The 23,115-nt window shown below is 37.5% G+C and overlaps 1 long non-coding RNA gene and 1 pseudogene across 2 annotated transcripts in view; one reads left to right on the top strand and one right to left on the bottom strand.

The window, feature by feature from the left end:
* LOC147564551 (uncharacterized) overlaps positions 1-1,404 on the bottom strand; it is a 40,463-nt gene extending 39,059 nt beyond the window's left edge. The window contains exon 1 of the long non-coding RNA XR_015227623.1: positions 1,090-1,404. This is a non-coding gene — a long non-coding RNA (uncharacterized LOC147564551). The remainder of the gene's footprint in view (positions 1-1,089) is intronic.
* Positions 1,405-2,460: 1,056 nt separating this feature from the next.
* Positions 2,461-5,123, top strand: LOC147564556 (L-type lectin-domain containing receptor kinase IV.2 pseudogene; annotated as a pseudogene). The gene has a single exon (XR_015227606.1). The product of XR_015227606.1 is annotated as an L-type lectin-domain containing receptor kinase IV.2 pseudogene (transcript).
* Positions 5,124-23,115: the final 17,992 nt, after the last annotated feature.

The raw sequence follows: 23,115 nt of genomic DNA on the forward strand, positions 1-23,115 counted from the left end.
ATATGCTCACCCGACGGGTGCGTATAGATGCCAATCACTTTGAGTGTCGATTATACTTCACTATAAAGCCCAAAGTAGATTTAAGGTTTCTCCTAAGATATATAAACTACACACGAAGCAACCCTAATAGTTTACCACATTGAATCTGAAAAATTCGGTAGCATAGAGAGAGAAAAAGAATCTACGTTGTCTCTCTAACCGTTTCTCTCTTATTTACTAGACCTTCTTGTGCCAACCTTCTTCTCTATTAAATAAGTTATTGGGATCATCTTCCATCTCTATGTAGTGGTCAAATTTTAAGATTATTTTGATGTGAAGGAAGAACAAAGAAGAACTAATGGAACATACAAAGACAAGAAAAAAAGTGGAAGACAACCAAGTCTCATGTTTGCATATATAGATCTATATCAGTTGTTGATTTCTTATGTTACGGAATCTGAGTATTTCTTTCATTCTTGATTTATAAGTTTTGTAAAGATTTGGTATCAATTTGTTTAGAGAAGCTTATTTGAACAATATCAAATTTCTAGAGTTTCCTGATCTGGTAGAAAAATATCAGATAAAGAAACCCGATGCCCGATTTGCCCGAAGCCCGACTTGCCCGATGCTTTAGTGGGCTTGGGCGGGCTTTGATCATAGGAGATTTCAGAAAAGCCCGCCGACTCCGCCCGAGAACCCGAGTGGGCAGAGGAGAAACTTACCCGACCCGCCCGAGCCCGACTCAGAATTACCCGCGGGTGCCCATACCCGCCCGATTCCCACCCCTAGCTCTGACACCTCGTACGAAAACTATTGTAACTCCTCGCTCGGAACTCCAATTAACTTACCGTTTGAACCACTAGAAAGTAGACAAGCAGACCTTTCCAACCATATAAAACAGACACCTAGATTCGTTACCAATCAATCCAGATTTAATTTTGAAGTTCGATCAAAACATTGTCCTATATAGATATTTTATGGAATTCAAGATAGAACTAATATCTAAATCATTCAATCATTCTTTATAGAACTTATGTGATTAACAATACTAAACCTATCATGAAATAAATTGAAAAAGCCTACAAAAGAATTAGGAGATAAGAAATCTACCTCTTTTGCCTTAGATGACATCAAGAACACAATCATGCCTCTTTCTCTCTCTAGAGAACTCCATCTCTACCTCTTTTCTTCTTTATCCATTCTTCATTCACTAAGATTGACTTGTTGAAGATTAAGAAGATATACTAACTATAACATAAACAATACATAGATTTCTTCAACTTGTTCATCAAAATCTTCTCCAAAGAATACCATTTCTCTTTCTCTCTCTAAGTTTTGTTCTAGATCCACAAAAATAGCTCTAGACCCCTTTTTATATAATTAACTCAAGCAACCCTAGTTTTCCTTCTAACCCACTTCTATTTTATGATGCTCAAGCCCACACTAACTTACTCTTCATATTAGGCCCAACTCCAAATTGACTTAGAGTTTTGTTATTTCCACCTAATTTGATATACATAGAAAATAGGGGTGTTACATCTAGCCAATCGAAGAACTCTTCTATAGTTAAATACCCATTGAAAATTGGCATCTCTTCATTGATCTTGTACTCATTATAATCCCTACGTGGGTGAACTTGAATTGAGAAGTTGTTACCATGATAATATCTCTCCATATTGATTGATAACAAAATAGATAATGGAAAAAATAATGCGGATGATTTTTTTTTGTTAAACCAACTTTTGATGCATCTTTGGCAAATCCATCGATGTGTTCTAAAGTGATCTTCGCGTAGATGACATCGAAACAGACGAATCCTCGCTCTTGATGCCAACTGACGAAGCGGAAAATTCCGAAAAGAATTAGAACTTCGTCTAAAACTTTTAAAACTCAGAAAAAAGCCTTAGATCTTCGTCTAAAGACTATCTAACGGAAACTAAGAAGATTTAAACTAAATACCTGAACTTTATTGATAATATTGAATCCTAAAACAACTCCAAGAACCCCCATATATAGCCTTAGGGTTTTCTTAACCTAGTCAAACTCCTAAAAAATAGAATACTAGTTTCCCAAAATTATAAAACTACTAAAATAACTAGATTATTAGATATCTAAGATTCTTGAGCTTTTCTCCTAACATAACTAGTCAAGAAGTTGTGAGCTTATATTTCTCGCAGCTCCAAAAAAAGGAGTTAACTAAAAGTCCTGCATAATTAATGTGGCAGGGGCCGATCACCTAATCAACTTCTTGACTGGATACAATAGCGTAAACATTAAGATATATACTAACGTCTAACGACTATAACACTGACTTTTGCGGTAATCCTTAAATGTTCGTAGCGAAAGATCTTGAATTGTTTAATGTCTGCTTAATGGCAAATATATTGAAGTCAAATATGTTGTGCTAATCAATTAAAGCCGAAAAGACATGTGAGGTGATCACTAGTCGTAATGCGATCATTCATAGACTTCCTTGTGATTTGTAGATTGAAATAGGAAGTCGAGGTTATCTTTATATGATCCTGGATTGTTATAATTCAGAATAGAGAAAGCTGCCTAGCTTGTTTTACTAAGCCAACAACTATGCTGTTTTTCCTACTAGTGTTGCTCTTCTTTCTGCTTTTTAGCATTCCGACATCAATATCTTTATATGATCCTGGTTTCGTGTACGAAGGATTCAGAGATGCAGCGAATTTGAGTCGAGAGGGACTAGCCGACATCACACCCAATGGTCTCTTGAGATTGACCAACAACACCAGGCAAGGAGTAGGTCGTGCCTTCTACTCCTATCCACTTCAATTTAAGAATACTTCTTCATTGCCATTCGGGGCAGCAGCAGGCGGTAACTCCACTACTAGTAAAACTATTAGTACTGTCTCTTTTTCTTCTACTTTTGTGTTTGCAGTAGTCTCCGAGTATCCTGATATTAGTGGCCATGGCATTACCTTTGTTCTTTCACCCCAAAGGGATCTGGCAGAATCACTACCAAGCTACTTCTATCTTGGCATTTTTAATGCATCCACCGTTGGGAAATCCACAAACCATGTTTTTGCTGTGGAACTAGATACCTTTTATAATATAGAAACTGATATAAACAATAATCATGTCGGTGTCGATATCAATGATCTCAATTCTGTCAAATCCTCTCCTGCTATGTACTTCGATTCAAAATTTAACGGGTTCAGGAATTTAAGTCTTATTAGTGGGGAACGGATGCAAGTTTGGGTAGATTATGATGGGATAAGCAAGCAACTTAATGTAACCATTGCTCCAATTATTATACCTAAACCAGATATTCCACTCTTGTCTTTGCCCCTGGATCTTTCAACTATCATCTTAAATTCAATGTATGTGGGCTTCTCCTCGGCTACTGGATCAATTTTAACATCTCATTATATACTAGGGTGGAGTTTTAAGATTAATGGTGAAACTCAAGCACTTGAACTCTCTCAACTTCCAAAACTTCCTCCACGAGAACGTAAGAAGCATTTAAAAATCTTACAAATTGGGTTGCCAGTAGTTGTCCCAGTTATTGTGTTAGTGATTATCTTTGGCGTATTTTTTATCATAAGATGGAAGAAGAAGTTTGCAGAACTGGTGGAGGACTGGGAGCTCAATAATGGTGCAAAAAGATTCTCATACAAAGATCTATACAATGCTACAAAGGGGTTCAGAGAAAAAGAGATTCTCGGTTTCGGTGGCTTTGGTAGAGTATATAGAGGTCTACTTCCAACTTCTAAAATCGAAGTTGCCATCAAGAGAGTTTCACATGATTCAAGACAAGGAGTAAGACAATTTATTGCGGAAATCGCCAGTATTGGCCAACTTCGGCACCGAAACTTGGTGCAGCTCTTGGGCTATAGCAGACGCAAACAGGAGCTTCTTTTGGTCTACGATTACATGCCTAATGGTAGCTTAGATAAGTTTCTCTTTGGTGGGTTCAATTCGTCTTCGAGTCTCAATTGGGACCAAAGATTTAGAATCATCAAAGGTGTAGCCAGGGGATTAACGTATTTACATGAAGAGTGGGAAAAAACTGTTATTCACAGAGATATCAAAGCGAGTAATATTCTACTAGATAGGGAAATGAATGCCAGGTTAGGTGATTTTGGGCTAGCAAGACTGGTCGATCATGAAACCAATCCTCAGACAACTAGTGTCGTTGGAACGTTGGGTTATCTAGCACCAGAGCTGACCAGAACCGGGAAAGCTACCACAAGCACTGATGTTTTTGCATTTGGGGCGCTCTTGCTTGAAGTAGCATGTGGGAGGAGACCCATAGAGGCATCTAAATCTGATACAGAAGAGGGTCTAGTTCTGGTGGACTGGGTATTCTCTTGTTGGAGTAGAGGGGTAATTGTAGAGACAAGTGATCCAAAATTGGGAGGTGAATATGTGGTAGAAGAGATGGAGTTGGTTCTGAAGCTGGGGCTGCTTTGTTCTCATAATTTAGAAAAGGCTAGACCCACCATGAGACAAGTTGTGCACTACTTGGAACGAGATTCGCAAGTGCCAGAAATAGAGTTGTGTGCGTTCGACATGACTACTAGTATATCTGTAAATTTGGGACGAGGCGGAAACTATGAAGATATTGGCTCATCCTACACTTGTTATGTAGATAAGACATCCATTTTATCATCGCCATCCATTGCCGGGTCAGTCCTCTCTGAAGGACGTTGATGTCAATAAGTTTGGTATATCTGGTTAATTGATTAAAGCTGGTGAGCTTTCCTTGTCTTTTAAGTTAATCTTTTTTGAGAACAAATTGTTGTTTGTTGCCATTGGAACACAAATAAGCTCCTCTAGAGAAATGTGTTAGTTATTCCTTCCTAAGTCAATATAGATTGTTAGGTGATCATATATAAACCATATTATCATATATACCAACAAGTCTAATTGCACATTGTCGTCGAGTGGGAAATGAAAAGATTTGTGTATGAATGATCGAAAGACACATCTTTAGGTGAATCTCTTGGTTTCGGTGTACCGATTCAACGAGTTGACTCAAGGAGTCTCTAACCGGATCACTGGTGAAACTGGTTACTACTTTGATTTTATTTGTAAATTAATCAAAAACACTTTCTTTCCAAATTAATGGAGAAAAACTAAGGAATAAAACAACTCAATATCTTTCGTATTTCTAACCGATAATGTCTGTTATCCAGAACAGATGATTCGTAGTCGAATCTCACTATCGATTTAAGATCGGAAAGAGGAATTGTATCCTTCTGTGTTTACTGATTTATTACTTTAAAAAATCAACACACTTCTGATTTGGAAAATCAGAATGTCTTTGATTAAGAAATCAGATAGACTAAAAAGAAAAAGAAAAATCGGAGGATAAGAAGAAGAATAATTTTTTAATCGAGGCAAGGTATTCCTCTTTCCTTAAGACAATTGACCCCCTGTATAGTACCAAACAGTTACCGGCGTTTGTCTCTCAGGATACAACGATTACCTTTCGATTCAATGGTACTTCGAATCAGAAGGCAGTCGAACTTGAAAGTATACTAAGCTCTGACTTATGCAAATGGACCAAACATCTTGCTTATGAAACTCCTTGAAAACTCTGCTAAATATTTATCTTAGACTCTCTAATATGAAGTTCTAACAATGCTTGATGCTCTGGAAAAAAAGATTGAAATTTGGAGTTGATTTGGGTCCTATAAATAGGTTTCGAATAGATGCATTCATAAGGGACACTTCTGTTGGGTTTTAGGGACGCATCTGTTGGAAGAAAGAGGTGACGGATGACTTAGTTCCAACAGTTACTGTCGGCTGAGATTAGAGCCGTCAGATCGCGCTCAAAATCTCGGGAGGAACGCCCTCCGTTAGATCTAGGGACTTATACCGAAACTAGCCCACAATCTAAAGGAGATGAGCCGTTGGATTGAGGTTTGGGAGATGTCCCACTCCGTGCCCGACACGGGTTTAACCAAATCCGTTGGATCTTGCGCATTTGCGCGGAGACAACGCCAATCGTCAGATCTGGACGTGTTCCCTTTGCGAGAATGGCCCCAGACAAACTTTTCCGTATTGCCTTTTGGTCCCTAACTTAACCATTTTCCGTCCAAACTTCAGACTTGAATATCTCATTCATCCGGAATTGGATTTGAGTGATTCTTGAGTCTAAACTTAAGAGCTCGACGAGACGAACGCAATGGCGTGCTTCGTTTCTGGGTTTGACGACTTTAACCGATCCAAAATTGGCTCCGATTCCAACAGAATCAAGCTAGACTCTTGAGATAGAGACAAGAGTGGAACACCTGGTTTATCTGTAAATCTATATAATAAGGAGTGTATCTTTTTTATAACATGCCCTCTCTTTAATGACTAAAATTATACCTCCCAAACATCTCTCAAAGGAGTGAGTCTAATCTCTAAACTTATCTTTAAATCCTCTTGAATGGTTAAAATTGATTCTGCAAAACTTATCTCAAAGGGTTGAGGTTATGTCTCTCAAATTTATCTCCAATAGTTGATATTAAACATTATAAAGACCAGTGCCCAGCTGGCACAGGTTCAAGTGTTATACCCTAGCCTAGTCGGAGCTACATGGGATGAAGTCACGGAGCTACATATAGTTATTTGGGCTTGATGGAGTTGATAGTCCTACACCCGTCAAGTGAAATGAAAAGTTATATAGAGTAGTTGTACAAGAAAAGGAGTAGGAGTAAAGACATACTTACCTAGACGGGGTAATGGTTGATCAAGGAGCATGGCATGGTTAGTAACCTCCATTGCACTTGGAATAAATTAGATAGAGATTAAATTCATAACGTGTGTCACCAGATGGAGCAAACTTGCTATTTCTTTTCGTGTTTTCGCAATTGCAATTGCTCAAAACAAACTCGCTATATTTTCTATCTTCTTCTCTTATTTTCACAACAATGGCAATCGCTCTGTATGGTTGTTCTTCATGAATCTAACGAACTTAATCGATGTAATCTACTTACTTTTAGCAGTCTATCCATATGCTCCAGTTTAAGAGCAAGTCCTCGGATGAAAGTCATTTTTGGAAATTAATCGAATCAATCAAATAAGGTTTTGGTTGACAACCAAAAGTACAAGTACTTTTACTTGTAGGAGTAGTATTTTTACTTGTAGTAAAAGTACTTTTGCTTCAAAAAAGTAAAAAATTATCAAAATGTTGTAATGTTTTGTCTTTCACTACTATAATGTGTAACATCTACACTAATGGGGTCATATGTAACCTACAACTTAAACGCACATTCATGTGTATGCATGTAACTCCTTGTGTAAATGCCCATGAATGTACTTACTTTGTAGAGCCTATAAAAAGGGTTCTAACCCGATGTAATTGACACAACAAATTAGTAGAACATTATACTACAATCTTAGGGTACATATATGGTGTTCTTAGTCTTTAGTTTTCTCTCATCTCTAATCTCTCTCCTTTACTTAGTTTTCACAACACGTTATCGGCACGAAGATCTACTATTTTGTTTTAAATAGATTAGAGAATCATAGAAAGTATGCTTCCAAATGGTTTAATTCTTATAGTATACATAAGAATTAAATTGTTTTTCCTTCAATTGCATCTTTAGGAAAAGTAATTAGATATGAAGGTAGTAATTTTGATAGACATAACTATTCTTCATATTAGCATTTGTAGCATATATGTTTTTCATGATAGGATTGAAATAGTCTTCATCTATTATTATAGATAAACTCTTACAAACAATTTTTTTTTTATAATGGTGTTCAAATTAGTTTACTCCTAGGTATGCATGATCAAAATCGCTAGTATCATCTATGTCCATCTATTTTGATTATTAATAATGTTAGGAATATATTGATATCTATGCAATGATGAAGATTTTTTAGAAAAGAAAATAGGAAGAAAATAAACAAGTATTTTTCTTAGACATATTTATCTAACTTATTTGTTTGTATTGTTTATACCAAAAATGAGTCAAGGGTCCATAAAGTAACTCCCTATTATGGATAAGAACCAGGGTAGATAGAAAATATGGATGAGGTCCAATGCGTCAGTGAGTGGCGGGCCCGAATTTAAAAGGTGCGACAAAAAACGTGCCATATTTTTTAAATACCCTCACTGCCCTTCTTACCCTAATTTCACGGTTACATTCCCATTTGCCTTTCTCTCTCTAAAAGCTTTCAACTTTTTCACCTCTGTAACAGAATTCTTTTTTCTCTCTCTCTCTATATTTCTCATCCTCAACAATCACCACATGAGACTCATTATACAAGAAAGGGAGCACAAGTTGAAGAAATGAAGAAGAAGACATATTTGCCATACAAACAAGGACTATTAGGTTGTCTATGGTTTAGTTCAAAGAGTTATGGCGCCATGAATGGACTCGCTAGAGCTCTTAATCCTGTTTCTTCTAGACCCTAAACCCTAATAAGATTTGTACAAGTTGGAATGTTTCTTCAATTCAATTTTGGTTGAAGGTGTTGTAATTGTCACACCACTCTACTTGTATTATGCCCTAAATCCTGGAGCTCAGATCGGTTTTTAAATTTATTTTATTCGTTAGTATCGGGTCCGATTTTGGATCTATTTACTTAACCAGCTTCTGCTATTGAAAAGGAATCATTCTTCTTCCTCTTTCGCAGTTCTGACCAGGTAATCTGATTCTAAATTTCTTTTATTCGTTAGTATCGGGTCTGATCTCGGATTGCTTAAGAGGTTTTTAGGTTCTAATTAATCTGTTTTGATTTTCAAGTTTTAGCAATGGTTGATTGCCGAAGTTTAATTAATTCTGCAAAGACTAAATTATTTGCTCTTTTTGTGTATGTGAGAATGATGATTATATTGGGAAGGCTTATGTATTTTTTGCTTTTGATGTTGTATGATGCTGATGATGAAATTATCTTCTATCTTTTCTACATTTCTTCATCTTACACATATTTATTGTTAGGTCTAAAGTTTCTGTACATTTTTAAATGTATTGTAAATTTCATTGTTTCCTATGCATATTAAAAATGTAAAGTATAGAAAATAATTCTCTAAATAATTTGTTGAAATTTCATTAAAAAATCTTTAGAAAAATCTTCCAACATATAAAGCAAGAATGTTTGAGAGAAGGAAAGTAGTTAAGATTGTAGAGAGAAGATACGATTAAAAAAGAAAAATATGGAAAGAGAAAAATCTAAAGTGAAAATATGAAAAAAGAATAAAATTTAGAATAAACGAAAATAGGAAAAATCTGGAGAGAAATTCCAAACTGGAAAAGAAAGAATAATATTTAAGAGAAGGAACGTGCAATACAAATGGCTAGTACATAAACCAATTCCCGGTACACAAGAAAATTCCCAGTACAAACTAGTACATAACAAAATGACTAGTACAAACTCGTCTACTAGTTCAAATCGATCAGATTTTCCGAAAAGTGAAGACTCAAGGAGGTGAATATATGTCAATTTTAATAGTATTTATTTCTGAATCAACAAACCTTTTCCAACCAACAAAAGTAAGAATCCAAAAACCCAAGTTAGAGAGGAAAATCATGAACCACCGAAACTGATGCCACAACAACCATAAAGAAAACAACCACACCAAATTAGTTTTAAACTTATTGACATTTTCCTTGACTTTAACGGAGGGTAAATTGTATCTCTACATCATTTTTTTTTTCTATGGTTTTGCTTAGTTTCTTTTTGGTGGATGCATAGGGTAAGTTTTGTTGTGATTCGAGTAATACCCATGTGTTTATATTGAAAGTTTATAGAGTCAATGCCTTACAAATGAAACTAGAATGAGTTTTTTTTTTTGTTAAACAGACTGAGGATCTTGATGTCTAAATATATATGTATTCCCGCATTTTAAAAATTACTATGCATATTGAGAAGGCAAAGTATCATTCATAAATGTCCAGTAAATAGTGTCTAGTACATAACCAAATGGCAAGTACATAAAATAATTTCCGGTACATAAGAAAATTCCCAGTACAAAAGTGTCTAGTAAATAACCAAATGGCTAGTACATAAATTCATTCCCGGTACACAAGATGAGTGTTGTAATGTTTTGTCTTCCACTACTATAATGTGTAACATCTACACTAATGGGGTCATATGTAACCTACAACTTAAAGGCACATTCAGGTGTATGCATGTAACTCCTGTGTAAATGCCCGTGAATGTACTTACTTTGTAGAGCCTGTAAAAAGGATTCTAACCCAATGTAATTGACACAACAAATTAGTAAAATATCATAATACAATCTTAAGGTACATATATGGTGTTCTTAGTCTTTAGTTTTCTCTCATCTCTAATCTCTCTCCTTTACTTAGTTTTCAAAACATAAAAGTTTATTTGAGAAAAAAATATCTTATCAAGTAAAAAAAAAAGTCAAAAAGTTAGTTATGTACGGTAATTTATTTCTATTTTTCTTTTCTCTTGAAAATACTTGGTTTTATTTGAATTTTGTTTATGATTTTCGCGATTGCTCTTGTGGAAAAGGTGGTGGTGATATTAGTGGTCGCGACATGGGATGAAGTCATGGCTAAAACACTGTAAAGAAAAACAGACGTGGTTCGAAGCACCGCTATCAATAATCCATGAAGTACGATGAATAGAGAGAATAGTTCCTGAAAAAAGTGTCGTAGCTGTAGGGCCAAGGTCACCAGTATTTGTGGCGGGGAAAAGAATCTTTCTTAATAAATGAGAAAGAAAGGAAATCCGGAGTCGGCGAAAACTAGTTGAAAAACTGAAGAGAATAAGTTTTAATAATTTTGTAATGAAATCACAACATACCGTAATGAATGTAGCAACATTTCTCAAAAGAGAAACATGGTCCGGGCAACCAGAAAAGTCAAAAATGGAGAAAAATAGGGACCACAAAAGTGATGTTCGAGGTATGTTGGACAAGAAATGCATTGTCGAAAACATACGAAATGAGTAAGTACCGAAAAGGGACTAAAGAAGGTACAACTCTAATAATGTTGTCGTTATAATAGACAAGAAAGTCATGTCGGAAAAATGTCAAATATTGATTGTGAAGAGGTAAATCACCTCTTGATAATAGAAGATTATAATTAACTGAACACAGAGAGAGAGAGAGAGAGAGAGAAATCGTGTGGGAGAGAGAGAGAGAGATGGGAGAAAGAATTCTCTGTGTTTATTCATCTAGTTTACATGAGTATTTATAGGTTTACATGTAGGTTACATATAGAAGTAAATCTAGGAAACATGGAAACTTCCTTTAACAAGTATTTACATAAAATAACAATTAATAGTTAGGAAACTATTAATAATTAGGAAACCCTAATTATAGCCGGTTGGGCTTCCTCTTGCTAGTCGGCTGGTCATCCGATGATGTTGGTGGGCTTGTGTATTCTTGGGCCTGGTGATATACCTTAACACTCCCCCTCAAGTTGGAGCAGAAAGGGACGTGATGCCCAACTTGCCAATAATATGTTTGAACGCATCTGCTCCAAGTGGCTTCGTGAAAATATCCGCTAGTTGCTCAGAAGTAGGTGTAAAACGGGGAGCAATGACGTTGGCTTTAATCTTTTCCCGAACGAAGTGACAATCAATCTCAATATGCTTTGTACGTTCATGAAAAACTGGGTTATCAGCTATGTGGAGTGCTGCTTTATTATCACAGTAAACTGACATAGGGGAAGAGTGGTCGATACCAAGATCGCGAAGTAGATATTTCAACCATTGAAGTTCACTAGTTAAATGTGCTAGGGCACGATATTCTGCTTCAGCAGAAGACTTAGCAATGGTAGGTTGCTTTTTAGATTTTCAGGAGAGTGGGCTAGAACCCAACATAGTGAAATATCCCGTTGTAGAACGACGGGTGGACGGACAGCCAGCCCAGTCCGAGTCACAATATCCAGATATGTGTAAAGAACTGGTGGAAGATAGGAGTAGACCATGACCAATATATCCTTTGAGATATCGTAGAACACGATGAGCAGCATCGAGATGAGTGGTGCTAGGTTTTTGAAGAAATTGACTAAGATTATTCACTGCATAACTGATGTCAGGTCGGGTGACAGTGAGATAGAGGAGGCGACCAATCAGTCGTCTGTAGATGGTGGGATCCGGAAGAGGGTCACCATCAGAAGGACTTAGACGAAGTTTCTGTTCCATTGGAAATGGAGAGGGACGACAGGCAGAAAGACCTGAATCTGTAATAATGTCAAGGGCATATTTGCGCTGACACAAGAAGATGCCTTGAGAGGAGCGAGAGACCTCGATTCCTAGAAAGTATTTAAGAGGACCTAAATCTTTGAGAGAAAAGGTGGTGTAAAGAAAAGATTTTAGTTGAGAGATGGCGATTTCGTCATTTCCAGTAATAACGATGTCATCTACATAAACTAATACGTAGAGATGGACAGATTCTGTGCAGAGAGAAAATAACGAATAGTCGGAAAGGGACTGTGTGAAGCCCTTTTTGATAAGGACTGAAGAGAATTTAGAGAACCATTGATGGGAGGCCTGTTTTAGGCCATATAGAGACTTTTGTAAACGACAAACTTTAGACTCCCCCTGTTTAGAAAAACCGGGAGGTAGTTTCATGAAGACCTCTTCATCGAGGTCGCCTTGGAGAAAGGCATTGTTGACATCTAATTGATGTAGGGACCATTTTTTAACAGCTGTAATGGATAGCAGGACGCGAACTGTAACTAATTTGGCGACAGGAGCAAAGGTGTCATGGAAATCAAGGCCCTCTATTTGAGTATATCCCTTTGCGACAAGACGAGCTTTGTAACGTTCAATAGAGCCATCAGCTTTGAATTTGATTTTGTAAACCCATTTACAACCAATTGCCCTTTTTCCGGAAGGGAGGTCTGTAATGGTCCATGTTTGATTAGCCTCTAAGGCTGCAATTTCTTTTTCCATTGCCTCACGCCAGTGAGGGGATTTGACCGCCTGAGAAAATGAAGTAGGCTCAACTGTAGAGATTACAGAGTTAAGGAAAACCTGGTGAGAGGCTGAAAATTGATTAAAGTGAAGATAGTTAGTGAGTGGATAAGTAACAGTAGAAGAAGGATAGGAGTGACAAACATAATCGTCTAGGTGCGCCGGGGGACGACGGAGGCGTGAAGGCCGAAGGGAATGAGGTGGAGATGACGGTGCCTCTAGAGGTAGAGACGATGGTGCCTCTAGAGGGACCGGCCGGTCATCGAAAGATGGTGGGCTTGATGACCGAGACCGAGGAGGCCCGGGAGTGCTCGTAGGGCGAGAAGGAGAGGGCGGATCGGGAGTGCCGGAAAGGGCATGAGCTAAATCATTGATCATAGTTGGTGTGCCTATAGGTAGACCGGTTGAGTCCGAAGGAGAATAAGGAGGAAAGATGAATGAGCCATCATCCGGAATGGAGATCATCGGATGTGTGTGAACCAAAGGAAGGACCCGACCGGTAGTGTTCATGGGAAATTTGTTTTCATGGAAGACAACATCACGAGAAGTGATGATTTTTCGAGAATTGAGATCAAAAACGCGATAACCTTTTTGACTGTTGGGGTAACCAACGAAAATACCCGGAGAAGCACGGGAATCGAATTTGGTTTTGACCAATGGTCGTCTAGTAAAACATAGACAACCGAAAACCCGAAGATGATCAAATGTGGGAGGAGATCCCAATAACTTTTCATGAGGAGAAAGACCTTTTAAAGTGGGTGTAGGCAATTTATTAATGAGGTAAACTGCCGTGAGAACACACTCACCCCAAAAGGAAAGTGGAAGATGAGCCTGAAGGCGAAGAGAACGTGCCACCTCTAGAATGTGTCGATGTTTTCTCTCGACGATTCCATTCTGTTGTGGAGTATGAGGACCACTAGTCTGATGGAGAATTCCCTTTTTGCGAAACCATGATTGGATGTCATTGTTCATAAATTCGGTACCATTGTCTGAGCGAATGGTTTGAATTTTGGGAACTGGGATCGTTCCTTGTCCGGATTTGAATTGAGAGATGGACGAATTGAATTGAGTAGATATATAATTGGAAAAATTCTTGATTAGTCTAAAGCTGTCGGATTTGTGGGACATTAAAAATATCCAAGTACAACGAGTAAAGTCGTCTACTAAAGTGAGAAAATAACGACAGCCGGAATGAGAGGGGACAGAGAATGGTCCCCATAAATCGGCATGAACGAGTTCAAAAGAACGAGAAGTCGATGTATGACTTAAAGGAAAAGGTGAACGTGTAAATTTGGACAAAGGACAAATTTCGCACGGAATTTTATTAAAAGAAATTAACTTCATACATGGAGTTTTGGAAACTAAATACTTAAAAGAAGTGAAAGAGGGATGTCCTAGGCGCCAATGCCATATATCGGAAACATCTTTATTGATACTAGTATTAGGAACTGAAAACGAACAAATCTTAAGGTCCGTGCGAAGAAAATAAAGGTCACCATGGAGATCACCAAGTCCAATCGTCGCCTTCGTCGATTTGTCCTGAAAGACACAAGAACCAGAATCGAATGTTACCAAACATCGAAGAGAAGTAGTGATTTGAGAAACAGAAATTAAATTGATTTTAAATTCTGGAATGTGTAAAACATTATGAAGTAAAAATTATTTATTGAAAACAATCGTTCCAATATGATGAACTTTAATGCGTGAACCATCCGGAAGACAGACAAAGTAATTAGATGGGGCATTAGTATAATAGGAGAAGCGAGATAAGTGACAACAAATATGTTTGGCAGCGCCGGAATCGATAACCCAACGGGAGGATGAAAAAGAAATACCTGAGAGATTAATGTCCGAACCCGTGAGATGAATTCCAGGTTCGGTTTGACTAGGTGCTGATCGGTGGGTGCCTGCAGAATTCTGGTGCTGATCGAGCATGGACAGCAGCCCACGGTACTGTTCATTGGTGAGGCTGGTGGCTAGAGGCACACCCGTGTTCAGCTCGGCATCGGCAGGGGCAGTCACGGTGGCTGCCACCGAACCGGCTGGTCGGTTTTGCCGTGGGCGCGGTTGCTGGCCTTGTTGGTTCGGGTATCCATGGAGTTGGAAGCAGGTAGCCCGTACATGACCGTGTTGTTGACAATAATCGCAAAATGGACGTGGTCGCTTAGGACGTTGACCGGTTGATTTGTCCATGCGAGGTAGTCGTTGGTCATTGTAGGTGGCAAGAGCGGCGGCTTCTGGTGGAGTTGAAGTGGCGGCCATGATGTTTTGTTGGATCTCTTCTTGCTTAACAAGAGAATGAATTTTCAAGATCGAAGGAAAAGGATCCATTAACAAAACTTGACTTCGAATAGCCGAAAATCTATCATGTAGTCCTTGAAGGAATTCCATGGCGCGTTCTTGATTGGGTACGATCAAGTAATGATTTTCCTTGACCACAAATACATGGATCGACCACCATGAGAGATTGTAACTCATCTTGGAGAGTTTTGAGTTTAGTAAAATAGGAAGATACATCATGTCCTTCTTGTTAGAAGGAAGAAATTGCCCGTTTTAATTGATAGATTTTGGGAGCATTGGTTTGGAAGAACCTTTCATAAAGATTACGCCAAATATCGGCGGCACTTTCATCATATAAAACAGAAGAACGAATATCCGGAGCAATAGAGTTGATAATCCAACTACTAACGAGATCATTACACCTTCCCCATGAGTGTAATTGAGTTGGAGAAGTGGGTTTGGGAATAGAACCATCTACAAACCCGAATTTATCTTTAGCTCGAAGAGCCATCTTCATGGCTCTTGACCAAGAGGCATAATTATCTCCGGATAATAATGGAGTGATGAGAATAGTAGTTGGTGAATCAGAGTGATGAACATCAAACACCGGATTAGGTGGAGAGTTTGGAGTATAGTCTTCAGAATCGATATCAGTAGTAGTCATGATAGAAGATATTGATTTTCAAAAAAAATTGGCTCTTATACCATGTGAAGAGGTAAATCATCTCTTGATAATAGAAGATTATAATTAACTGAACACAGAGAGAGAGAGAGAGAGAGAGAATCGTGTGGGAGAGAGAGAGAGAGATGGGAGAAAGAATTCTCTGTGTTTATTCATCTAGTTTACATGAGTATTTATAGGTTTACATGTAGGTTACATATAGAAGTAAATCTAGGAAACATGGAAACTTCCTTTAACAAGTATTTACATAAAATAACAATTAATAGTTAGGAAACTATTAATAATTAGGAAACCCTAATTATAGCCGGTTGGGCTTCCTCTTGCTAGTCGGCCGGTCATCCGATGATGTTGGTGGGCTTGTGTATTCTTGGGCCTGGTGATATACCTTAACATTGATTGCATGAAAGACAACAAAAATAATATTATTGTGTTTAAATTCGACAAGATAATCATTGTCGGAATCCTAAAATATTGAATGATGAGTAACAAACAAAATGATGGTGTCATGGTAATTGTCGACAAATGATGCATTGCCAAAAAGGTGTCTAGAAAATAATAAATTAGCTGATCAGCGAGGTAAAATTATCAGAGTTAGTAAGCCGAAAATATGTCAAACAGAGTAATATGTTGAGAGAATATTAAACGAAAAAAAAACGACAGTTCTGTAAAGTCAGATATGTGGCAAATATGTGGTCAGAGGGTAATCACAACGTTATGTTGTAGTGTTGCAGAAAACAGTAACAGGCTTAGGAACGGTCACGATTAGGTTTGGAAACCACCCAAAAGTTTCGGTTGGAAAGAGTGGCTGAAAAGAAGGTGTCAATAGCGGTGAATAGATTGGATGCTCGTCCTAGGTCTTGGTGGTGGTTTGGTTCGTTTATTTAATCAAAATCCAAAGAAAATCCGACCAGGTTGGTCGTGTGATGACTGTCGGTTGATAGGAGAGTAGAGAGAGAAAGAGATGGTGGATCGACCAGATTGGTCGTTTGATGCTCGTGTGATGACTGACGATCGTGAAGACCGTAGAGAGAAAGAGATAGTGGATCGACCCAATTGGTCGTTTAATGTTCGTGGTTAATAGAAATATTCCAGAGTCACTGCCGATCGATTTGATTAACTAGGCGGAGGGAGGAACGACCGAGAGTAGGGATTAGGGTTTCAGATAGAGATGAACTCTGTTTGAAACATAACGGGCCAAGTCACAGGGTAAGTCCCGGGTCAAATAGTTGGGCCAAACCGAGAGAGCATCCCGGGCTGGAAAAATAAGGGGGGTTCTAAAGATGACTAATGCGGGCCTGAGATGATTATCAGTCCTAAATGATCTCTACGGAGCCGGTCTGAAGCTGGAAGAGAAAAAATAACTGAAACCTAAATGTGATCTTAGGTTTGATTAAGGTTTAAGGTCGGCAGTAAACTAAAATATGGTGCAAAATCGATGAAATCGAAAGTGAACTAAATTTGACTTTAGGTCTGATGAGCTATAGTGGTCAGATTGACCTTTGTGTGCGGATAAAAAGTTTAGAGTGAAAAAAAGAATTCCAAATAATATTGAAGAAATGAAATGAATTCCTTATGCTCGTGATACCATGTGAAAATAATAAATTTCGCACAAAATAGTATTTATTGGTTTGTATAAGGAGAAAACTTCACATGAATAGAAATACAGGAAAGAAGTTCAACAAAAAAAAGAAATATATCACAGAGATATAAGATGCTAAATTGGGAGGAAACTGAATAGTGAAACAAATGTTCTTCATATATTGTAGTCGGTTGATGGTGGAAGGAAGATATTCTTCCTTTATTCTTGCTATTACTTCAATATAAACTAATGAGGTTCGAATGGCCACATCATTTCTAATGATTCCAAGAACTCGAGAAGGAGTAACAACGGTAGACGAAAAAACTATTAATCTACCATTGTATGAGAGAAGAAAGCTTCAACTTGAATGGGTTTTCATGCTAAATTATATTCAACCTAACACTGAAACATACATTAAATTAGCTTCTAATCAAAATTTCAAACAACTTATGAAATTAACGGCTACCGGAGAGGAGTTACTCAGCAACTGGAGGGTACAACTGAGCAAAATCCCTAAAGGTTCATCCTTGTAGCACCGCCTGATTGGGACTACATCTCATTTTAACGACCCACAACTCTGTCGGTGGCAGTGGCGAATCTCCTTCCCGAGTATTACACCACTTGTTGAGGTAGGCGTAGCTGTAGAAACATTATAAGTAGAGAGCGATACCAGCTTCGAAACCAACTCTTCACGGCTCAAATTTGGATCACTTGTCACACTCGTTAACTAAAATCGTTACAAAACTAAGAAAAACATAACCCCGCGCCTCTTTATCTTTACACTCTGTTCACCTCAGTACTCTTATATTCCCCCTCAAACTTAAGAACTTGAACAAGCACGAGTTTGCTGCAAAGAAAAACAAACACCAAATCCAAAGTGGCATTGTTAACCAAATCGCAAATGAAGTGGGAATTGACCTCAATAAGCTTTGTCCTTCCGTTATAACAAGATTATTGGCTAAATGATTAGCACTAACGTTATCGAGAAAGAGCTTTAGAGAAGGCGAAACATGGATGCCGACTTCAACATGAGATAAGCCAACCAAAGGACCTAAGAGGCAGCATAGGTCAATGCCTTATACACTACCTCATCACAGGACCGAGCAAGAGTTTGTTGTTTCGTCGAAGTTCATATTAGCACAGAAGAAGCAAAAAACACAGGGACTACATAGGTTGTTTTCCTGAAATCAGGGGACTCAGCCCAGTCTGAGTCAAAATAAGCGGTAAGAGAAGTAATATCACCTTTGCGCATGGGAAAGCCGAACCCAACAATCACTTTCAGATATAAATACGCTCGACTAATTTTAGGTATGAATTGCATGGAGAATGCATAAACCAGGCGAAATAGTTCACCCCGAAGGCAATGTTGAGTTGAAATTGATCAAAGAAATTATTTTATTCCTTGATGAATCTTAAAAGAAATACAAGACTCTATTAATAGAGTTAGAATACTACTAGTCCAATTTACTAGTTACTAAAAAATCTAATAGTTTCTAATATCTAATAGCTTCTAATATCTTTACTAGTTTCTAATATTTACTATTTTCTAATATCTCAATATAGTAAAGATATTATATGAAATACTTCAATATGGGAAAGAATCTCAACACTCCCCCTCAAGTTGGTGCATAGATATCACACATGCTCAACTTGTCCACCAACTCAAAAAATATTTGGCTTGAAATTGCTTTGGTAAAAACATTAACCACTGTGTTAATCATTTACAAAACCTTCGTATTTGCAGCAAAGTAATCACTATGACCTGACTCAGAATCCAAAACATAAATTTCTTCACTTAGCTGGTCACTCTCCTGCTCCAATGATTTTAGCCTATGTGCTTCGTTGTTTAGCTGCTCGTTGCGCTTATTGAGCAGGTTTATCTCGTTATATTGGCGAGCTATGACCTGTTTTTGTTCTAACAATTTACCTTCTAGTTCTTTGATGGAGGATTCATTTCTATCAAGTGATGTCTCCAATTCATGAATAAGAGTTCCTTGCTCTGTTTCACAATTTGTTTCCACATTCTTGTGCATCTTCAATTCAATAGCCTCCTTTTTTAATCTTTCTCTTTCTGCAGTAAGACAAGTGATAATTAGTTCACGTCGTTTAACTTTTGAAACTAACTCTTCTACCTTCTGGTTGGCCAATGAGGCTACAAATTCTGCATGTTGTTTACCACGTTCAGTTGCTTCCAAAGTTACCTCCATTTGCTTTAAACGTGCGCTTACTTTACTGATGTGGCGTTAGTTCGTTTCGGGTTTTATTTCTAATAATTTATGTATTTTTCTTGTTAGGAAGCTTATTTGGAGTTTGGCATTACATTCGGAATAAAACGAAGCAATTCGTCACATTTTCGTCTCATGTGGAAGAGACCGGAAGGAAAGAGCGTCATGGGTATTTTGGTCATTTTGTGAAATTCAGAGGTTAGATGGAAAGTGGAGTCAATGGTGAGTCCGACGGCAAAAACAGAAGTTGAATCAGAGTACGGACTGAGGAGTTATGGAAGAGAGAAGTCGAAGGGTATTTTGGTCTTTGCTGGAAATTAGAGGATGTAGAGAAAATTATGGAGGCACACCTTTGGTTCTTAAAAGCCCAAACTCAAAGTCCAAAATAAAAGCCGAGATGAAAAAGAAAAGAAGAAACTGTAGGCACCCCTTTTATCTCCAAGTCAAAATAGTCTTTATGGGCCACCAAGTCAAGGGTTGGGTAAAAGAACAATAAAAAAAATCTAATGGACCATCATCTTCTCAATTAGAGAACTAGGGTTTGGAGGTCCTAAGGGAGAGAGAGGGAGAGAAGGGAAGTAGGCTGCCGACCAAGTTCTCTTGGCCGGCACGGTTCGGGTTCGTCTGAGTTTTCACCGGCGCAGGAACCAGCTCCGGTGCAGCTCCAACAGGTAGCAGCTCGGGTTTTCGGCAACAGCAAGAGCTCGAGTGGTAACAGCTAAGGAAGCACGGGAACAGCAAGCTCGTGCTGCTCTTGCAGCAGGTTGGACCACCATTAAAGCGACAGGAACAGCAGCTCGAAGAAGCAACAGCTCGGGTCTCCTTCAACTCGGACTGTGTCTTCACCAGCTCGGGATTAAAGGATTCGACACAGCAGCTCGGGACTGGAATTTCTTGGCCGGAAAGCTTGAATCTGGCCGGTTTTGTTCGTGGTGGTTCCGGCAACTCTTTTGACCGGAAACCATAGGGGTTTCACTTATAACATCTTTACCTTGAATGTCCTTGTGTTTGATTGAAGATTTGGCTAAGAAATCTTAGAGAGAGAAAGCTTGATTTTGCTTTCATGGTTGATCTTGTTAAGAGGAAGAAGAAGACATTTCTGCTAAAGGGAACCCTGGTTTCACTAAGGGGACACCAAATCTGCACTGTTAAGTGAAAATCAGGACATCGCTAGGGGGAGATCAACAGCACTTAATGAACTATTTATCCCGACTATCTTAGTCTCGCGCCTCATCGGAATAGGGAGATTTTCAACCTTAACTCGTGTCTTTCTTTATTTTCTTCCGTTTATATTTGTATTGCCATGTCTAGCTAGCTTTTGTAATCGGATACTCGTGAAACATGTTTTGATGTGACAAAAGAGTTTTATTGCTTTTAATGATAAAATCTTCCGGGTTTTTAGACCGTTCATGGACTGGAATCTGAGTTAAACCAAGAGTTCATTGACCAATCCAAGTAAATGGGTGATGTTAACTAACTTTTCATGCTTATAGATCATTAGTACTAGTCACCATCGATTTTGTGGATCGAAGTATCCCTCTCATTTGATTCTTGCTCGACTCTTCCCGAATCTCTCACCTTTAGTTTAGTTAGCCTTATTTGTTTATTTATTTGAAATCAATCCAAAAACCCAACTTATTATCTTTCCGTTTTTAGTCTGAGTTAGTGACTGACACTTAAACCGGTGGGTTAGACTTTCTCGATATTCGTATTACCTTCCTATCTTCGTGGATCGATCCCGGTCTTACCGGGTTATTACTTGACGCCCGTATACTTGCGGGTGGAGACCTATTTAGGGTAACCTTTTAGGCCCATTATTTACCAACTACCGTCTTATTTTCAATCACCTCTTTCTGCAAGTCTGCGAACTTAATACGTATGTTAGAAATTACCAACTACCACGTTCAGTTTTGATGAAACAAGACTGTTTGTGTTTGTGCTACTAATGAATTCAGAATTATCTTCCATGAATCTACTCAACAATGGAAATTGATCTTCACTAGTTATGTCAGAAACAAGTCTTTGTTGTGTGTTAAAATGATCTTCTTGAAAACTAGTATGAATTGGTAATGACAACGTTGACATAGAATTCTAGTTTAGATAATTCGAGTACCCGAAATTGTCAACTTTAGAAGTAGTATAATTCTTGTTGTTTTTGTTTTTGTTTTTGTTCTTGTTATTGTTTGGATAACTAGTTTGTTCTGCCATGGATTTCTTCTTCAACTTTGTGTTCCAGTAATTTTTTTTTACTTCGTTATCCATTCTTCCTTTCATTTTAGATGCAATGATAGACCACCTAACATCACCCATATTTTGGGCTGATAACCCAAAAAACGGGCCCTAATAAGACATTTAGTCTTCTCTAATCTTATAAAGAGTTCCAAAACCAAAATATTAATGTAAATGGATATCTAGTCCATTTGTATCCATCTCGAGAGAAAACACAAATCCCTAGAATACATAATATATCTTAATACCTAAATTAACCTTCCTTATATATAAAAACAGATTTACCTTCAAAATCCCAAAATATCTTTTTCCATTTTTATCTCCAACCTTCTCTCTTCAATCATGTTTCTAATGAAAGTAACCTATATCTTCAGTAACCGAAACCTGTTTATTTTCTCTCTCTCTCTAAATCTGAATCATCTGATAATCCTCCATTAAACTCAGATAGCTTTGTTTCATCTTCATTAGAGCAGCTGTAAACACCTTCATCGTTTATCAGGTTTTAGACATTTCGAAAGTCTTTGTTCGTACCATTGAAACATATTCTGAATCAGATTTAATATTGCTTTTCAGGTAATGTTAAAGGTTTTGGTTTCTTCTTTTCTGTTTAATGTTTTTCATCTTCATCTTTAACTTTGTTCATGGATTTCATTATAATCAAATTTCTCTGTGTATCATCTAATCAAATCTTCATCATTATTCAGTATTTTCTCTCTCTAAGATTCATAACCGATTTTATGATGTTAAAGTTAAATCCATCTTTACAATTTATTTTATTCGATTAAGAAGTGTTTGTCTCTATGTATTTTGTTACTTTTTCGTAGTTTTAGGTTACAGAGTTTGATTTTTAGATCATTTTTTTCAAATCTTCATCAAGGTTTTCGTACAATTTTTGATGCGAAGAAGATCTCGTACGATTTGTTATAACTGAATGCAAACGATATATAATTTAAAATAAATTACGGATCGTTTATAATAAATTATAGATCATTTTTTATATAGAGAAGATCTAGTACGATTTAGTTGTAACAGAATGTAAACGATATATAATTTACACGACATTACATGATGTTTACAGAACATGACACATACATAATAGTAGCATTTAAATTTTTTACTAAAGTTCTAGTACATTACGCAAACATCTTCTGTACGATGTTTTTATAACGGAATGTAAAATATTAGTATTTTGTTACAAATTATATATACTTATAAATAATATAAAAAACATCTTATAAATCTGCATACATTATATATAATTTATTCAACATTACACG

This window comes from Eschscholzia californica, unplaced genomic scaffold, assembly GCF_041429995.1.
Source record: "Eschscholzia californica isolate CP2 unplaced genomic scaffold, dmEscCali1.0.p SCAF_1, whole genome shotgun sequence".
Taxonomy (NCBI): Eukaryota; Viridiplantae; Streptophyta; class Magnoliopsida; order Ranunculales; family Papaveraceae; genus Eschscholzia; species Eschscholzia californica.